Source organism: Bombina bombina, chromosome 3, assembly GCF_027579735.1.
Source record: "Bombina bombina isolate aBomBom1 chromosome 3, aBomBom1.pri, whole genome shotgun sequence".
In the NCBI taxonomy this organism is placed as follows: Eukaryota; Metazoa; Chordata; class Amphibia; order Anura; family Bombinatoridae; genus Bombina; species Bombina bombina.
In genome coordinates, this window is record NC_069501.1 from 307,302,944 (window position 1) to 307,324,785 (window position 21,842).

The following is a 21,842-nucleotide window of genomic DNA, read 5'->3' on the forward strand; positions in this document are numbered from 1 at the left end:
ATACACTTCCTTATTTATTATTTTTTTGGTTTCAGTCCCTGCCATATAGTTCACACCATTGGTCTCTTTGGTAACTATCGACACCCACTCCTATTTTTATGTTTACTGATCCTGTAGCACTAGACTTATTACATTCCCCTGGATATTCCAATTCACAACATTTGTCACATTACAATATTGTCTCATTGTGTATTTCTATTTTATTTTATGTTATCGTAATTACGTAGAATTTATTGTTCACTTTAGTATCCTTGATATCATTAGGATTTGTTTTTCTGTTGTCATAGCAACACATCTACCACATATGCTCACGTTTCATTTTAACATATTCTGAAACTCTTTGTTCATTGTCACAATAATACTACACATCTCACACAGCCCCATATAATTTATATTGTTTTTTTTTATATATTCATATTTTATGCTTCACTCACTTTAGTCTCACTCTAGCACTGCTACTATGTTCCTGGTTGATCACATGGGAACTATCGATCTTTATGTTGCCATAGGGATAGAACAAATAAACATTTGTTACTTCCTTCCTCTAGCTCACGTAGTCTCATGATTGGCTGTGTACTCCGTGTGCTTTAGTATAGGATTGGCGGCAGCTATTTGTGACGTCACATCCGCCATCAACACATATTGTTTGCGGATTAAATGACCGATCATGAAAACCCACATTACAAACATACATCTACAATCGAGGTACAACGTTCTAGTGAGCGCAATATTTATTTTGTATGTGTTCATGAGGCTTACTAATAAAACGATCTAGTACGAACATTTTCAGCACAAGCACATCCCAATGAGTGAGATATAACTTCAGGGTCATTTATACACCTTGAGTGCCCCATATATTCATTTTATTTTTATTTACATATGAGGTTTATTTATTTGGCAATTTTTTAATATTGTTGAATATATGCACTATAAAGTTTTATATTTAGAACTTCACTGGAAGCATTTATAGTATATGATAGGTCACTATTGATGAATTATATATGATAGGTCATTTTTAATGTATACCATACAAATGTGAAAAATATAGCAAATGAAGTGTTAAAAAGCTGGGAGTCGGCCCCCTACTGGCTGATTCTCAGGTGTTTGTGATCTTTAATTGTTTTAATGATTTTATTGGTAAGGTTGGTTTGTTTGTATATGTATATATAGAAGAGCATTGATCAGTGTGTATTATATGCCTGAGGAAACAGCACTGTTGCTGAGAAACGCGTTGCATGTTTACAAGGAGGGTCACATAGTGCCTACCTACGGGTTCCTACCTTTTATTATAGTTTTTAATAAAAAGATCTTATTTTTAATTTTGGAACCTGCACTGATCTTTTTACCATCACTTACCTACTATCACCATCAAGATTTGATTCCCTCTGTGTGGAATCTATTGTGGTTTTTTTTGACCTGCTGCATGTTGGGTTGTTCCTGTGTCCATACTTGCTGTGTGTGGAACTGTTCCTGTGATCCAGCTGTTGGGAATCAAAGCATAAGTGTTCCTGTATGCATTGGAAACTCAGCAAGCTGGGTTGCTGAGATTACCCAGTACGTGCCTAATAGCACTGTATGAGTGCTTCAAGAAAATGTGAGTACCCTGTTGTTGGATACACATTATTATCTGTACTGATTCTACTGGTACACACAAGCACCTCTCTTTTTCTCCCTTCTGGCTTTTTAGAAGTCTCTGTAAGATACCTGCGTCCCAAGTAGACACATTCACCCCCACTTTAGACACACACTGTTTCACAGAGGGCAGTGTTCTGTCCACTGCATATTTGTTAAATAATTCTGTATCTTATAGCCTACGTTGGATAATTGCTCAATCACTTACGTCCTCCACTGACAACATATATACTCTGCTCATTTGAATCAATGGTTAATTTCCACTTGATATACAAGCACACCAATATCCCCAAGTGATATATAATACACTTTATTCCATCGAGTATATGGTAGAATTGTGTTTTTATTTAGTTTTTTATTAATAAAAGTTAATTTTTAAACGAGCTTCCTTTTTGTTCGTCCTTATGAGACCTATATCTGTCCTGACAATAATGAGTAGCCGAGTGCTAATATGTACACACTATCTGTACTGTTAGTCTTACATTACTCATCCCTAGTACAATACTGACAGTGTACAGCACCCCTTCTTTCCCCTCATTTACTATTTAATATCTACTCCTGGTAGTGCCGCTATCATCTTTCTCTGTAAAAAAAAGTTAGTAGATGACCCCTGGGAAGGATAGCAGTATTTAACCTTTCGCTTGCGCTTAGCAAGGCGAGGTAAAGCACTAAAGGCCGCAGACACTGCCGTTTGAAACTGTTCAGTAAAGTCTGGCGGTAACAGGGCCCCTCCTGAAGGAGGATTAGTAGTGCAATCGGGAGCTGCATGTGTAATAGGAGATGATTGCAGGGAACGCACCTCGCAGGACGGAGACCCCTCAGAGGTGGACGGCTCAGTGGTACTAAACATCTTGTTCTTTTTAGATATAACTACTTTATCAAAGCATGTGGAACATAATTGAGCAGGAGGGTATACCGTAGCCTCCTCACAATAAAAACAGGTATTAGATTTGGTTAAAGAGGGAGTACCCTCTAACGCATCAGAGTCCTCCATAGTTTGCTGTTTTATGATGGACTACAGAATTTTAAATGGCACCATTATAGCCCCAATGGCCGGGGCACTCACCACCTCCTATGACCCAGGCCCCACAGAGAAACCGCTTAGTCTCCTGCAAACCACACGGTCATGAAAGAGGAAGTTAACGAGGCCACACCCGGTCACATGGAGCGCCAAACTGACAGGCTGCGCAGTTATCCAAAATGAAAGTAAAACCTGAATGTTCTCACATCTGCCAGAGCCACATCTCACACATGTCGCAGCATAAAACATAATAAAGTAAATCATGTATAATCCCCCCTGTTCAATAATCCCCTTCTGGAGATATTAACCCTCGAGTCCGTACAGATAAAGGAGTCACACTGTGACCCTGTCTTCTTTTGTTATCATACAAGATAAAATGAAACGATCTTACTGGAATCATCGCCGTGGAATAGACACACAACCTCTCAAGTTTGACAGTCTTGTAGCATCGCACCTGACATGGACTTGAGTGAGAGAAGCAGGCAGTGAAACTCGTCAACACTGATTGCTTAGGAGTTGTTAATACGAGTCTGGATGGTTTCGCAGAAAGACTCTCCTGCATCTCCAGACCCTAACATTCGTCAATGCTCTCACTGAGAGGCTGACAAGACTAATTAAAACTCCAGTCTCATAGCAAAGAGTACTACCCTCCATAAGAGACTACTCCGAATCTTCCGATACTTCACTGCCATCCTCCTGTGACAAAAGGCAAAGAATGACTGAAGGATGAGGGGAGTGGGGGAGGTATTTAAGCCTTTGGCTGTGGTGTCTTTGCCTCCTCCTGGTGGCCAAGTTCTGTATTTCCCACAAGTAAGGAATGAAGCCGTGGACTTTCCTCATATTAAGATGGAAAAGGTATTTACGCCATACCTTATGGTAAATCCTGTGATTAACAGGTTTATGAGCCTGAAGCATAGTATCAATGACCACCTCAGAAAACCCACATCTAGACAGGACTAAGCATTCAATCTCGCAGCAGTCAGCTTTAGAGAATCTAGAATTAATACACAAAATACACACAAGGATATAAAGCAGAGCTTAGCATTTAAAAACAATTACACTATAAAGTGTTAAAGAACAAACAGTCTTACTGCACGGCGATCCCCTAGTATATAATAGGGAACTTTAACAATTGAAAATGCAGGGATTGAAACTTTTTAATCCAAGGTAGACAGAATCTTCAACAAATCCTGGATTGCTCCGGTTTGTAGAGAAAGACATTTGTCTCTACAAAAAGACAAAAATTAGGGCTACCTATCTCGAACTGAGGACTGAAAGAGTCCTTTCCCTGAAAAAAAAATTTGTCCAGACCAGGTCCAACTAAAGTCCTGCCCAACAAGGACAAAGACAGAAGAATGGATTTAGCTGTAACATCTGCCAACCAAGATTTTAGATACAAAATCGCAAGGCTAGAATTCTGGCTAAAAATTCTATATTATAGAGAGACAAGTAGGGAACTCGAAATCATACATTTCACAGGTATAATTTTATTAACACACGAAATGATGATACATGAAAGTCAAGTCCCCGAACATAAAAAATATTAAAGTATATATTTAATCTTTATGACAAGGACAATTAAAATTCCTTAATTTTTAAGGAAAATTAAAATATGTAACCTATGAATCTATAGTTTATTCATAGAACATACTATGAAATAAAACAAACTACTTGCGGGCACTTAGATCGCTAAGTACTCTACCTGCCGTCTTAAAAAAATCCTGGATTGCTCTGCACCCAGAGATTTGAACTCACAACCTTGCGCTTCAAAGTCAGACATGCTAACTGCTGGTTACATCAAAAGGAGTTCCACATTGCGAAAATCTCCTAAAATAAAGGAGATTAACAGTACAATATACATAGAAAGAATTGAAAATGTAACTGAGCATTTACATTAACCTGCCACAAGATGGCAGTAAATATCATTAAAGTACAGGAGAATGGTATCTTTCCTCATACCCAGTGTAAAATGATATTACACAATTCCTATAATTCTGAGGTAGAAAGGCTCCCTTTCCACCTGATATGTCAGTTTCAGCCTAATCGGGACCAAATAACATTTTGCCCTTATAGGGCAAAAACAGAAGATTGGATTTGGATGTAACATCCGCAGACCAGGACATTAGCCACAGAGCTCTGCAAGCTAGAACTGCAGAGCTAGAAAAATCTCTTGCATGTTGGTCACAGATAAAAAAAAATAGTCAGCTTTAAAGCATTGCTCCTATACTGGATCTTCTTTATAGTATACTTCTCTGAAATCAGAGCAGACAAGGAGAAACTCCATTCCCATCCAGCGCCCCGCAGCACAAATTGTCTGTGTATCATTTAGCTGACAATTTGCAGGAAAACATCTGCCAACAATGGCGGTCACCTCCTGAGCGGGAAGAGAATCTAATACCCGATAACAAGAAGGAGAAGTCCGACAGGCATAACAGCCTGAGTTCATGTAACAGGCACCAACGGCCGTAGTCTATGCAGCCAATAACAGTTGCTTACTTTCTGTATATCATTTAGCTGAGTGCGCCATAAAACCAACCGAACCCTCTACAAGAGGGAATTAGCAAGTACATACTGTGCCCCTTAGGCACATTAAACCTCTGTTTAAAAGGACCGTGTAGGGAAAAAGAATGGGAATTATGGCTGACCACAAAACCTGTATCCCATACTCATAAAGCCTGGGCTTAGCTAGAATTTGCCCGGCAATGGAAGCGGCAAAATCCCTTCACAGTCAAAAAGCCAGATAGCTGCTCAGCCGCAAATATCCCACAGTGGATATATAAAATAAGAATAAATAAATACCTTCTGAGGGTAGTAGGAAGCAGGTCCCACTATGTCCCTGATTGTCCCAGTCCTTCGAAAATATCTCTGTCCTAAGAAATATAAATAAAAGGACTTACCCTCAGGGAACTTCTGCTGTAGAGCAGGCATAGCAGCTGCAGGTCTGAAAGCCTCACTTGACCGCTAACAGGGACCTGTAGAAAAAGAAAGAACAGAGTAACCAACCCTGGCTTTCTATAAGGGGTAGCAATAATGTTAGAAATAAAGCAAAGACAACCTTGCCGCTTTCTAACTCTAATAGCTACCACTACTCTTACTAAAGAGATTGACATGGACACAGCATAACCCCAATCCTTGCTTGCAGGGAAAAGTACCCATAAAAGGATTAAATATCTTCAGACACCAACTTTGCACATCCTCCATTGACAGAGGCAAAGAGAATGACTGGGGATTATGGGTAAAGGAAGTTACACTTAACAGCTTTGCTGGGGTGCTCTTTGCCTCCTCCTGCTGGCCAGGAGTTGAATATCCCACTAGTAATTGGAATGACGTAGTGGACTCTCCATGCCTTAGGAAAGAAACAAACATTTTCTTTATTAAATGGGCATGACATTTTTTTTTTCTTTCATGATTCATATACAGCATACATTTTTTTATTTTTAAGTGTCCAATTTACTTCTAGTATCAAATTTAATTTGTTCTCATGGTATTCTTTGTTTAAGTGGATACTTAAGTAGATAGTGTGCACATCTGGAGAACTATACGCCAGCAGTTTTGTAAGAGTGCTTTTGAGCACCAGATGGCAGCAGTGTTTGCATAATGTGTAACATTGTCACAAGCAAAACTGCTGCGACAGTGTTTCAGACATATGCATATTCCCCAGCCTACATATATTTTTAACAAAAGGATACCAAAAGAACAAAGTAAAAGTTGATAATAGAAGTAAATAAAGTGATTTTTTTTTTAAAAAATTGTATACACACATTGTTAAAAAAAAAAAAAATCAAAATGACTTCCATTATCAAACTGTGCACAGTCTTTATACAGCAACACTTTCTGTTGAGCAATAGTTCACAGTATATACTGTATATAAGCCTGCAATTTGCTGATGGCTTTTACATAATAAAGGGGGGCAGGAAAATGGAAGGAAATTTTGAAGATAAAAAATCCACTTCTATCTTGAAATTCAGTGTTACTGCACTGTCTTTGTATGCATTTGTTGATTATGCAAGTCTTCTATATTTATTAGTCCTTTAATTTGTGTGATATGCAGGACACACTGTACACAGAACACAAACGCAGTTTTGATTCAAAACAAATGTATTTCACGTTGATCTACACATGCTATACATGTCATGACAAGTAAGAATCTGTACTGTATAATATAAAGGTCACATCTTTAAAGGCTGTCTGTTTAAAGTACAATATATCACAGTAAAATAAACATCAAGTTTTGCAGTTTTATTTTCAGTGACATGACTATTTAGAAGTCATAGAAACATGCTAAAGCTAGTTGCGTAGTCACCACATTTGTTACCGCCAACATTACACACAAAATACTTTTAGTCGTATGCTGGTTTCAAAGCTTACACTAGATCGAGCCATCAATTAAAGCCGTTGTACTAGATATAATTTATTTGATATAAATAAGCTATTTTCTTATCTCTGATTTCCAGTTATCAACCTTAAAAAATAATTTAAAAAAAAAAAATCTCTATCTTCTGGTCTACAGAAAATTATATTTATAACTTTATAGTCGCTGTGTTATTTAGTTGTATATTAATATATTGATATTTACCAACACAGAATACTAAGGCCATTATCTAGCTGAAATCATAGAAAATGGTATTACAAACATTTTTATATTTCTTTTCAATTTTAGAAACATTTTTTCTTGTATTTTAGCTTCCTTTATGAAATAATGGAAGTGGAATCCTTTGTTGTAATCACAGAGAACTCATCATGCCGCTGTTTTTTACTCCCTTATAGTAAACAAAGCTAGCGGCTTCTTTAATATGGATTTCTTTTAAAGGGACATTACACACTAAATATATTTTATATGCATAGTATTGAGATTACTTCCTGCCTCCTGCTGTTGATGGATGCCGCCATGTTGAAAATGACCTTCTAGTAATGCATTCCAGTGCTGATGTGTAGTAAATCTTTTTCGGATACCTGCAGAGTAACCTAAGTTCCAAGATGGCGGCAACCATAATTATAGGAAGGTGCATGAAATCTATTTAGTGTTTAATGCCGCTTTAAGGGCCCTGTACTATATTGACAATGTCTGCACACAGAATCAACTAAGATCTGACATAGAACGTGCAAAAAATATTCTAAATAGGCACATATATGGCTGTAACATCTTTCATAAACTGAAGGCAGTATTATTGGATCAAGCAGTTTGATCATTTATTTTATGCAAACTTGTTCATCTAAGTTATTAGTAAGGACCAGATTAACCAGTCTAAGACATGTAGCCAGCCAATCACAGCAAAGGATACGTTATGCATGGGCTTCTGTCTTCTGTGGGGGCATTTGTGTGTTTGGTCAAGTCTGAACTGTAGTCTGTACTGCATTTTGTTGGGCAATGTCAGTGCACTCATAGTTTATACTTAAAATCTTAATTTACATGTGTTTAAAGAAGCATTTTCTCCTTTAAAATATTCACCAATTTCCAAGATAAAAAATAAATCAAAACTTGATTTAATCGACTCTTCCTAGTTAATTACATGTTACAGTTTTTTGCATGCCCATCAAAATCAGTTTCTTGAACCTTAAAAAGATCTACTACAGCAAGGATGATCAAGTTTTCAAGGTTTTGGAACTACATTTTCATTAATGCTCAGCCAGCTTAAAGTGGCTTAGCATCATGGGAAATGTAGTTTCAAAACCTCTGGAGTGCCAAAGTTGATCACCCCTGTAGTAGAGTATACTAAAAAATATGTTAATGGTGACCCTAATAATTATGTAGGGAGAAGGAATCTGTGTGATATTTCCAGAGGTCTTGTTGCTTGTTCATACCTTGGAAATAAAACCACAATGACAAAGAACATATAATTGAATTTGTTGTGTTTTATGGCCTAGCTGCACATAATAATAATTCATATCTACTGCATCAAATGTAAGGTTTGTTTTGTACAGTGTAGCGCTCATATTACATGGATGATGAAAATTATAATAGTATATACACAGCTTATAAACAACATTATACTTCACTTACAGAAATAAAGAAATGCATGACATTTACAACATATGGCACTTATTTTCTTTACAGAATAGTTTTTTCCTAAATAAAAGACTTACACCATATAGCATTTTACAGGGCAGTGACTTCATAGTCTAATAGAGGTTTATACAGCATATTCTCATGTTAAACTCTCTTATTACACAACAATACTTACAACATATTAAACAGGTCAGATTGTCTAACCATATCAGTGGCAGATTGCATCACATTGCTGGCAGTGGAATAATTAGTGATAGGTTTAATCAGGATGTACATAATTAAAATGAGCTATTGGTCTGTAATTTCCTATATCACAATAAACCAGATTACATTTAACTGCTATTTTTTGATTACCCGTGGCCAGATTCTCATTACATTAACTCTTTCACAAGACAATTTAAAATAGAAAACAATGATCTTTTTGCTACTGAATTAACCCCTTGTTAGCCAGAGAGCACTGCCACAACAATTTATTGTTGAATTCTTTGACTGCCAAGGGGTTAAAATAACGGAACAATAATTATAAATGAAGAATGACTCAAGGCCTGTGCTAGATTATGAACGTATATTTCAAGGGCTCTGAATTTTGTAATAGAATTTTGTGGGGATTCCAGTTTCTGCACTATACCCTATTACACTAAATTAGCAAGTCCCATTTGCAGTTTTGCATCCTGATCATGTACTTAATTTGCAATTACCCTGTAGTTCCCTCTCTTTGGCTCACTTACAATATTGCAGGCACTAAATATATTGCAGTCACTGATTTCCCTATGTATTCTCATTGCCAATACAATCCCTCCTCAGCATCCTATTTGCTAGGGAACCAGCTTATTTTAGTGTATTTCCTAGTACAGTTTTACTGTGGCCTATAATGCATTGAAAGACAGTGTAAAACTCTGCAGAATCCTGACTGCTTTTTTGTTTTGTTTAGTGGGAGAGGAAAAAACCCCTGTAAAATGAACGTACATTCTATAAACCATGTACTGTATTTCATAATCCCCGTCTTAGTCATCTCTGAAGAAAATGTACATGAAAAGCCATGGTGTGTGTATGTGATTATATATATATATATATATATATATATATATATATATATATATATATATATATATATATATATATATATATATATATATATAGATAGAGAGAGAAGCTTTCTTTGCGGGGGTACTCACCGCTAGAGTACCATCATCTCTTCCATCTCATAACAGTTAATATTTGTAATCATCATGTAAATACTCACAAGAGGGGGCTGCAAAATATATGAAGCATTGTATATAACTCTGTCACTTTACTTTTCTCAAAGTTACTGAGCAGAATATATCAATGACTAATCAATGAGTGCCGACACTTTTTTATTTTACAAAAAAGCACTGTATATGTGTGTGTGTGTGTGTGTGTGTATATATATATATATATATATATATATTAGTTTGTGATAGTTTAACATAATTCCATGTAGATCTGTGTCAAGTTTAATGACATTGGTAAATACATTCAATATAATCAATACATTCATTGGGTTGCCAGATATGTCAGGCCTATGAAGCAGAAACCACATTTGATTTAAAGGGAACTAAACGTCACATTATTAGCTGATTACAGTATTTTAATAGCCCCATAGAAGTTACTGAGCAAAAATCATATTCAGCCGGTGCTGGGTGTTTGCAGATGCAGACCATCTTATATATTCTACTGAACGACTTGCATGTTATATTCAGCTCTGGTATTAAAACCCGGCGTGCTAGGGCTGCAGGAAGAAGCTTCTTCTGGCTCATTGTTTCACTGCCACCAGCGCCATTAGATCTAAGCACGTCCTTTGCCGTGTATCTGTACCCAATCTGTCAAAATCACATAAGGCAAGGATGTTATAATGAAGCTGCACGTCAGATCTAGTGTTTCCTATTAAAGGTAAAGCATGCACAGAGCAAGGCAGAATGATGAGAAACATTTTAACACATTTATGTAACGTTATGGTTTTATTGGCAGAAACCTAGACATAAAGGGACATTGTAATGCAAAATGTTCTCAATGATCCATCTTATTTGCTGTTTACAAATAGATAATGTGTGTTAGCCATTTGAAATTGCTGCCAACTACTGTGAAAATGTTAATACTGCAGTATGGGGTGGGAGAGAGAGTCCAGCCATTTTGCAAAGGTGTTCATGCAACTGCTTTTAACCCCTTAATGAAAGACCCAATACATGTTACAGGGCACCTCCCTCTAATTGTGGGTGCCGCCATGTTGGAACTTTGCACTGCAGGTATCTGATGGAGAGTTTCTGCATATGTACTAAGACATCAGCAATGGAATGCAATAAAAGGTCAATTTCAACATGGTGCCACTCATGACTAGCAGGAGGCAGGGAATAACCTCAGTACTATACTTATAAAATGTATTTAGAGTTTAATGTCCTGTTGATGGGGTTAGTACAATGGATTACATTGTTCCTTTAAAGGGACATACTACTCATATGCTAAAATCACTTTAAAGTGATGCAGCATAACTGTAAAAAGCAGACATGAAAATATCACCTAAAGGGAAGATATTTTAGCCTCAGCTTTACTAAGCCCTTTAATATACTTGGAAGTTGCTATCATATCACCTCTTTCCATTCTCTCTTCTAAGCTACACATATTGAGCCTCTCCTGGTACATTTTATTTTTAGACCATGTACCATTTAGTAGCTCTCCTTTGCAGAAATTCCAGTTTGTTTGTTCATATCTTTCTGGAGATATGGCCTCTAGATCTGCACAAAATACTCAAGATGAGGCCTAATTGATGACCTGTAAAGTGGCAAAAGAACCTTACTATTTCTGCTGCAAATACCTCTAGCAATACTGTACATCCAAGCATTCTACTGGCCTTATTTACTGCAATACTACATTTTTACTAAATTTTAAATCATCTGAAATAATTCCCAAGTCCTGTTCCTCATTTGTAACAGTTAATAAAGTGTCATTAAAGGGACACTCAGGTTAAATTTAATTTTCATGATTCAGATACAGCATGTAATTTTAAACAACTTTCCAATTTACTTCCATTAAAAAAAATGTGCACAGTCTTTTATATTTACACTTTTTGAGTCACCAGATCCTACTGAGCATGTGCAAGAATTCACAGACTATATGTATATGCACTTGTGATTGGCTGATTGCTATCACATGGTACAAGGGAAGTGGAAATATAAATAACTTTGAAATTTGTTATAAAAAAATCTACTACTCATTTGAAGTTCAGACTAAGTGCTATTACATTGTCTTGTTATCTTGCATTTGTTGATTATGCAAATCTAATGTGTTGACTGGTCCTTTAAGTCTGTAATTAACATTTGGATGTTTCTTCCCTAATTGCATAATTTTGCACTTTGCAATGTTTAACTTTAGATCCCAGTCATTTGTACAATCCTCCAATTTGTGTATATCACTTCTCATTTTGTCTACCCCCCTGGAACATCTAATCTATTACAAATTGTTGTATCATCTGCAAACAGACATACTTTCCATTGTAGCCCTTTGCTGATATCTGTGATTAATATGTTAAACAAAACAGGCCCTAGAACGGACACCTGAGTTACACCACTAGTAACTGCCCCCTCTGCTGAATGTACTCTATTTACTAAGATACTCTGTTTTCTATCCTTAAAGGGACACTGTACACTGGATTTTTCTTTGCAAACATGTTTAGTAGATTATTCATTTATATAGCCCCTACAGTTTGTTTTTTTTAAAATGTATAGTTTTGCTTATTTTTTTTTTTTATTTTTTTTGAAAGATATTTTTATTGAGGGTAATAAAGTGTACAGCATACAGGTTACTCAATGAAACATATGCATATAAAACAGTTAACATGCGTATCACACAATATAATAGGCAAACAGGGGAGTAACCTCACCACCACCCTCAATATTTGCCCCTCCATAAATGTTCAGGCCACTTTTGGACCCTCGACTTTACTGTATACAAACTGAGGGGATTAGTGAGATACAGACCACTTTTGGGCCTGCAGATGACTGTCGCATAGAATACACAAAAGCTTATATATAAACATCAAAAATGATCACAGTGCTATCATGAGAGAAAAAAAAAAAAAAAATATCCTACATTTACAATTTTTTGAGATTTATAGAAGTACAGCAATGTACTTAATTTACTCTTAGTTAATGTAATTTAGCATTAAACACAGTAAGCTGCTAGAGGTGTTAAGAACCAGTCTAGAGAATGTAGGAGAAACTTGCTACAAGTGATGGGGGGGGGGGGGGGGGAGAGATTAATATAATTTTGAATAAAAACAGCTGCGGAGGTCATCTTAGGTATTACTATGGCAGCATCAGGGACAATCCTGGGACCCCGAGAGTGTTAACTATTACATAATAACTGAACTTGAGCCCAAACTGACTAGAACCCTTAATTAGATAGACTCCCTCTACTACTCAAACATTAGGAATGTACGAAGTACTCTGCCATCCCGGCCGCTGACACCAGAGACTTCTCTAATTGAATAATTAGCTGAGGGGAGATATTGGATCACATAAAGTTAGCCCCGGATCAATGTAAAGTTATGTGTACAAACTAAAACAGGCCATACCAAAGTTTGCTGTACATTCAAGAGCAGCCAAAAAAAAAAAAAAATCACATAGTAATGACACCCAACCTATGCATTAGCATTAGCATGCTGTAGTCTGTCAACACCACAGCTGTATGTTCATTAGGAGAAAGAATAAGTAAGAAAAATAGAAAATAATCACAATTTATAACTCTAAAGCAAGAATGAAAGTTATGGGATCACTGAGCACGCCATATGATTCTGGAATGGCTTAAGTTTCATGCTGACAGAGCTCAGTTGGAATATAGAAATTTGTTATCACTGAAAATGTATGTCAGTATTAAACCTCTGTGCAGCATACTTCCCTGTATTTGTGGGCTAGTCTTCTTCTATAAAGTATAGACCATTAGTAACTACACTCTATTGCACTACATAGTTGTGAGAATTTGAAAAGTTATGTTAACAATTATCACATATAAAAAAAAAACTGCAGAAAGCACCTATGGATAGTTGAGGGGTGGGAGAGGTTATAGTGCTATACTCTGTACCTTTAACTGAGGCGATGATATACACAAATACAGAGCTGAAAACCCATTATCTACATCACATAGTAAACAATTTGCGTTCATCCATAGATAACAGGTATCACTGTGAAAGGGAGTTATTGACTGATTACCGGCCATGGGACCCCAGCCCCACATAGACCAGCATAGTTTTAGAGTCCTGGGGAGTAGAGTCGCTTAGTGCCATACAAAAAATAATAATAAAAATAGGGTGAAAACAATAGGGTTGTATATAAAGAAAAATGTGACCAAAGCACCTGTGCATCTCCAGAGTTCCTCAACCGGGTACAGTGTCATTAGTCTAGAGAGAGCATAAGGCTAGGAAAGTGGCCGTGAGTATTTGCGGGCATCAGTACATCCTCACCCCACTCCAGATCTATGAGCCCTCCGGTACTGCAAACCGCCATAAGTGGGGAGCAAAGAAGCCAGAATAGAGGCGCGAATATAAGAGAAGGGGAACAGCTGTCTCCTAACATAGTCCCCGGTTACTGCATCGCGTTCTGTACCGTCAGCCATCTGTAGAGACTTAGTGCGTGTAGCTTTCGTGCGATCCTCTCTGCCTCTGCATCCACTCATGGTATTCCGATTGCAGTCTGGACCCAGCCAAACAAGCTGCTCACTTTGTGAATGACTCTCCTGAGCCGCCATGCCCGCTCTCTTTCTTAGGGCGGTTCCGTGCTGTATAGGATCTCCCACAGGCAGCAGAGTAGATAGGGTGAATGTCTCCTCGCATTGCAGGTCTGATCCTAGAGATATGTGCTGATTTTTGGGTCTGTCTTGAAGGGCTGCGGTAGGCGTAGGTATAGGCTCCTCACACATAGTTAGAATAGGATCTGCCGGGTTAGAGCAACCGTCTCTTTCTATAAGGGGCCCAAGCTTGTCATAGCTGTGCCGCAAGCGACACAGGGGAGTACTGTTAACAACCACCACTGCCATAGCTTGATTGCGCCGCAGGATGTCATCCATTCTGTCACAGATCCTGCGCTCAAATTCAGCAAAGAGGGTATGGATCTCTGTATATGAAATCGCCATTCTGCTTGTATCAATAACTCAAATAGGAGAGGAGAATTTGCTGTGTTCTCCTAATACCCGGTCACCCGGGGGGGGTGCTGAGATTGTCCTCCACGAGGGCCGCCTGAAACCTCAGCGTTCCGGTCTGCAAAGCTCCACTTCAGCCAATATTAGTATAGTTCGATCCAGTTTGCCTTCTCTTTTGCAATAAAATTATGTACTGGATTGTCCCTGTAGAGTTAGATATACTGGCGGAAAGTATATCTTCAAGCAGAGCTCACAGATCAGCAGCCATCTTCGGCTAGAGCCCGGACACGCCCCCAGTTTTGCTTATTTTTAAAAAACATTGTGCTGATTTTCAGACTCCTAACCAAGCCCCAACGTTTTAGAAGTAGACTGTTGCCTACCTACTCCAGCTTGCTCATATTTCAAGAGTGCTAAACTGGGAGCTTCTAAGTAAGCGTTTAAAAGGTTTTATACTTAATTTTTAGATCAGTATCTGTGCATATTATTCTTTATAGTAGTGTCTATTACATGCAGTTATATGTAAATTGGTGTATGCCCCTTTAAGCAAGCATTTTTCCCAGTTCACAATTTTGAGTCTAGGAGATACAGTTTGTGAATTAGTTGTTGTGCTGGATGCTGTCAAATGGATTGCTGGCATCTATATATGCTCAGGGATGGATTGGGCCGCCGGGATACTGGGAAATATCTCGGTGGGCCGCCGGCTGGCAGAGGCAGCTAAGCTCCAGTGGAGAGCAGCAATTTGCCAGCCCAGCAGCAAGCAAGCACAGTTGTGCGACTGGGAGCACAGCAGCAGAGCCTGTAGCAGCCGTGCAAAGCTCGGGGAATAGACGGGCATCTGTAACATCCAATAGGATCACAGAGTAGGCAGGGCAGAGAGCTGGGCCAGCCAATCAGAATAAGACCCCTTTTAGCTAGAGCGAGAGGGGTGAACAAAGCCAGGCATGGGGGCACGGGAGGCAGCGGTGCCATGGGAGAGCTGCACCTGTCTCCTCCCTTTCCCCACACCATGTCTCCTTCACTGGGCTTCTTTCATAGCGCTTTATTTAGGAGTCGGATTCTGAAAAAAAGGTACAAGTTTTCAGTCTGTCTATAATAACGCATGTGTACTCTGTAGTAGCGGTGGTTGCACTAACTATAAATTGTTACACCAAATAAAAATATACTAATCGCTCTGTGCAAATAAATTACTTCAGTAGCTGATACAGTTATGGGTGCTAAAATTAGTCTGAGATTATGTACTAACAAGTCTAGAACTGTCAGTCGGAAGGAACTCATTCACTAAAACTTTCACAGCTCTTCACTCTTTAGTGAATAGGCTTCATAGGATCACACAGTAAAGTGAGAGCTTAAAAAGGATTATTAAAAGTGAGTATTTTACAGTGAGGGCTTGAACTAGGGTCCAGTTCAGAGCTTTCAAAATACCAAAAGGTAGAGAGAGAACTAAGTGACTAGTTTATCACGGGTGAACTGAAATATGCATAACATTGTTTTAATATGCATATCCCCAGCATGTTAATCTACTGTACTAACCCCTTTATTAAATGTATATATAGATAGATAGATAGATAGATAGATAGATATTTTAATACTGGCTTTCTAAGCTGGTTCAGCAGTAATTATAAATTTGTCTAAGGCTCTTTTTCGTGTTTTTCAAAATTTGCATATGGACACACCCTTTTATAAGCAACTATTTTACCAAGCTGAGGATTTGTCCTATCAGTTCTTTCATTACTGTGATTGTATTATTTATGTTTTTCCACAAATTAATGATCAAATGAACTCGCCATAAAATGTTAATTTAAAAAAATTTATTTTCTATATTTTTTCCCCTTGCTTTCCCTGAAATTAACTCTGAAATAAGAGGGGGCGGTGCCTGGGGCTGGTTTTCTAACATTTCCAGGGCTGTTCTAGTTTCCCAGTCCGGCCCTGGATATGCTAGATCAACTGCTCCACCCTGGTCTAATACTTTTGTTACATAATCAAATAAGTAAATTAGGTTATGCTGACATGATCTCCCTGAAGTAAAACCATGCTGATTTTTTCTTTATTTAAGTCATAATTTTTTTCTTTTAAAATACTTTCCATTAAAGGGACAGTATACACCAAAATAAATATATGATATTATGTGTAGATGAATTTTGCAATTGACATTCATAACCTATTGTGCAGCTGACTGAATATGTATACCTACGTACTCTAATCATTGAGCTATTGTTTTCCCCTCACTCCCTAACTAACTGGCTACAGTCAGGAAGCCCTTAACTGACACGCCTGGCTCACTGAAACTGCACTAAGTTATATGAGATCTGCTGAGAAACTGCAGTTTTATTTGTAAAAGAAGAAGAACAATAAAATATACACAGCCAGATATGTTTGTCTCCCACCTCCACCAGTAATGTTCAGCTCCTTACTCCCTCACCGGACTAAACTCTCACACTTCTCTGAGAAGCGATCTCCTTGTAGCCAGGATCACATGTCACTTAGTGTATCAGAAGTTTAGCTCAGTGTGTGTAGAAGGTAAATTGCCTGAATCAGACAGCTATGCCTCCTCTGCTGCACCGGGTAATTACAATGTATTAAATTTGCTTCTAACCTGCTAAGCTCCTTTCCGTTTTTGTAGTATCCCTTAAAGGAACAGTCTACACCAGAATTGTTATTCTTTTATAAGATAATCAGTTTATTATCTATTCTCCAGTTTTGCATAACCAACACAGTTATATTAATACACTTTTTACCTATGTGATTACCTTGTATCTAAGCATCTGCAGACTGCCCCTTATTTCAGTTCTTTTTTTTTTTTTTTAATATTTATTTTCATATTTCTAATCCATTTGGGGTACAAAAAACAAAATGGTAGTACATCAGATGATAACATATTTGGGGGAGTAATACAAAATATGAAAAAAAAAGAATAAAGAAGACACTTATAAAAATAAAAACACTCCCCAGCAGAATTTGAACACCACTTGATTTCATCCAGCTTATCCAAAACATATATCCCCAGTCAGCAATACATATCATGTAGACCGGGATTAATCCTTCTTCTAGTCAGAATATCAATTAGAAAAAAAAAAAAAATTCTCAAACACCCCCATATGGATACCTTTCCTAACGATACATCAAAACTCATAAGAAAAAAAAAGAGAGAAAAAGAAAAAAAAAAAAAAAAAAAAAAAAAAAAAAAAGGATAATTTTCCGTTAACAAATAAAAATTACATAAATGTATTTAAGTTTAAATAGATAAAGGATTTTCAATCAGCCCTGCCCCAACAGGCCTCAGCAGTCTGTCTTATCTTCTAGAAACAACAATTAATTGATTGAACCTTTGCTAGGTTATATCAATCTTAACCCTCCACTTTGCTAACCATAATTAATTATTGGGGAAAATTTATTCCCCCCTCTTCTCTTCCACAGAAAACTTTTTTAGAACATATATAAACTTAATAGATCAGTGGTAATTCGTTTCTTATAATGGCATTTAAGACATATTCCGTCGATCTGAGGGGGTATATAATTTTCTTTTGTACTTCTATTGTTTGAGAGAGAATAAAAGTTTCCCATTTTCTAAAAAATCTTTGGACTTCTTTATCTTTGACTTGTTCTATCAAACATTGCTCCATTATCATTTTTTGAAATATCTGCTTATTGAATTCAGCTATAGATGGGGTTTTTTTCGAAATCCAAGTTTTTAACAGAAGAAACCTGGCTACTCCAATTACCGTTTCAATAAACATCTTATCTTTATCTCTCTCCTCCGGTGGTAATAAAAAAAATACTAGCTCGCGATATACAACTCTCTCTTTTTTAAGTATTCTGGTAAGCCAAAAACTTATTTTATTCCAGTATTGTCTGACTATTGTACAGTCCCAAAAATAGTGGAGAATATCAGCGTTTCTACTGCCACATTTAACACATTTATCTTTCACTTTGCTATTCCATCTAGACATTACTGAAGGTGTCAGATATGTTTGATTTATTATATTGATATGTGCTTCTCTATAGTTGGTAGATATAAATATCTTATTTATTCTATTGATACTATTCTGAATAATTTCCTCGCTACATTCCGTCAGCCCTTTCATATGCCATTTTTTGAGTATCATTTGCAGATTTAATAATCCCTCTTGGAGTGCTAAATCCTTATACCATTTTTTAATAGAATATACTCCCATCTTACATAATTCAAGCTTAGCCGAAATTACAGACCAGCTCCATTCTTTCTTCTGGATTAATAACAACTTATTAGCAAGATTTCTTAATTGGAGATAGGCATAAAAATCTTTGTTAGGTAGATCATATTCTCGTCTTACTGTTTCAAAAGTTTTAATTTGTGGTGGGTCCAAATCAAAATTGATAATTTGCTTAATATATATCAGTCCCTTCCTTTTCCATCTGTGAAACACAGCTGATTTGAGTGCTTCAGGAAATGGGGGGTATCCTACTATTGTTAATTGATTAGATACTGCATATTCTACTTTAAGATTTTTGCAATATTGTTGCCAAGCTTTAACAATGCCCATGACTGATCTGAAATTTTTAATTTCCTTTGGTATAGCTTTTCTTTGTGTATGCAATAAGGCTGATAACGAGAATGGTTTCACTATTTCCTCTTCTAACGTTTTAGCAGTATAATATTCAACATCTGTCAACCATTCAGCTGCTATTTTAGTCAAACACGCTATATTATAATTTTCTAAATCTGGGAGTGCGAGTCCTCCACATTCTCTCGGATGAGACAATATTTTGAGAGATAATCTTCTCCTTTTTTTACCCCAAATAAATTCTACCATCTTTTTGTTAAAAATTTTAATATCTACTTTCTTTATGAGAAGAGGAAGATTCTGCAATTTATATAAAATTTTTGGAAATGCAATCATCTTTATTAGACCAATCTTCCCTGATAGAGCCAACGGTAAGTGTTTCCAAACATTTAATTGGTCATATATCTTTTGCAAAATTGGTTTAAAATTCAGGTCATACCAGAGATTTGGATTCTTATGTAAAGTAATACCCAAATACATAATTTGTTCTACAACTTTGAATGGGCTTTCTCCAATAGAGTCCCTTTTCCTATCTAGCCATAATAATTCTGTTTTGTTGATATTAACTCTGTAACCCGTAAATGAGCTATATCTTTCTATAATATCCATTAGTCTAGGAATATTCTGCTTAGTGTTCCTTAAAAATATTAATACATCGTCTGCATAGAGTAATATTTTCTCCTCAACACCTTTGCATATGACCCCTTGTAGATCTTGTCGTATTTTAATGGCTAACGGCTCGATGGATAGATTAAACAAAAGGGGAGAGAGTGGGCACCCCTGCCTGGTTCCTCTTTCCAGTCTTATTTCTAGGGATTCTATTCCATTTACTGAAATCAGAGATAGAGGATTTCTATAAATTGTTTTTATAAAATTCAGGAAAGATCCCGAGAAGCCAAACTTGATTAAAGAGGTGAATAAATGATCCCATTGCACAGCATCAAATGCTTTTTCAGCATCTATTTTTATTAATGTAACATCTTGATTTAAGTTATTAAGTCTCTCAGGTTGATTCTTGAAACATTCAATGATAATGCATGCTTTACGTATATTTACAACTGAGCTTCGACCATTCATAAAACCCACCTGGTTGGGATGAATAATTTTACTTAGATTTTTTTTTAATCTATCCGCTACTATTGATGCTAAAATTTTGTAATCTGTGTTTAACAGAGAGATGGGTCTATATGACTCTGGCTTCTCGGGATCCCGTCCCTTTTTATATATCATAATTGTTACTGCTTTGGAAAAATTTCTTGACATCACTCCATTCTCTATATAATAATAGTTGAATAACTTTGTAAGGCATGGTACTATTTCTTTATTTAATATTTTATAGAACTCGGCTGGTAAAAAATCTGGTCCTGGGGCTTTATTAAATTTAATCTTATCAATAGTGGCCTCGACTTCCTCTTCTAGGATTGGTTGGTTAATATATTCCATTTCTTCTAGTGTTAACCTAGGTGTGTCTATACTATTCCAAAAACACTCCTTCTTAGATCTGTCTATCTCACATGCACTATAGAATTCTTGAAACATATGATAGAAAACCTCATTAATTTCTACTGAATCGTGTATATGCTTATCTCCTACTTTTATAGAGTGTATGACATTCGTTTTTTTCTCCAATTTCGCTATTTTCGCTAGATAACCACCTGTTTTATTTCCAAACTTTAGATACTTTGCCTTGTATTTCAAATCTTCTCTCGCCATCTCTTGAAGGAAAAATGTATCCCTTTCTTGTTTCGCCTGTATATATCTAGACCAATTATTTTTAGAGGCAATTTGAAGATACCTATTATACCTATTTGTTAATTGATTAGTTAGCTGCTCTTCCCTTCTTTTTCTCTTTTTATTAAATAATGCCATATAGCTCACTATCTCACCCCTTAAAACAGCTTTTGCTGTTTCCCATAGAGTTTCTATGCGATTTTCATACTCTTTATTTAAATTTAAAAAAATATTCCATTTTTCTTTCAACATTGCTACAAAGGAGGCATTCTTTAACATGTATTTAGGAAAATAAAAAGAATTCTTCTTGACAGCTTTTATATTAAACTTATCCATGTGAATTTCTAGTGTTATAGGTGCATGGTCTGATACTGTAAATTCCTTAATATCAGCTTTGAGATTTTCTTTTAACAAAGTCTCTGCAACTAGGAAATAATCAATCCTAGATAAAGATGCTGTTGATTTGGATAGACATGTATATTTATTATAGTCTGGATATTGGATCCTCCAAATATCAAATACTTTAAGTGTTTTTTTAAATGTTTTTAAAATTTTCATTTCTTTCTCAATCCTATAATCTTTCTTCCTTCCCTTCATACTTTTCCTATCCATTGGGAATCTAGGCGTCAGATTAAAATCCCCTGCGATTATTAAATTGTCATCAACATAGTTCAACAAAAGGGCCTGTAACCTATCCCAAAACTCCACCTCCAACACATTAGGTCCATAAATATTACATAATGTGAAGATCTTTTTTTTTAAC

General features: G+C 36.6%; 1 protein-coding gene across 4 annotated transcripts in view; it reads right to left on the reverse strand.

Moving 5' to 3' along the window:
• Window positions 1–6,733: 6,733 nt before the first annotated feature.
• The window catches only part of MAP7D2 (MAP7 domain containing 2), a 492,885-nt gene continuing 477,776 nt past the window's right edge, over window positions 6,734–21,842 (reverse strand). For all 4 annotated transcript variants that reach the window (XM_053706406.1, XM_053706403.1, XM_053706404.1 and 1 more), the window contains one exon: window positions 6,734–10,501. The gene's annotated coding sequence lies outside the window, so the exon portion shown is untranslated. The remainder of the gene's footprint in view (window positions 10,502–21,842) is intronic.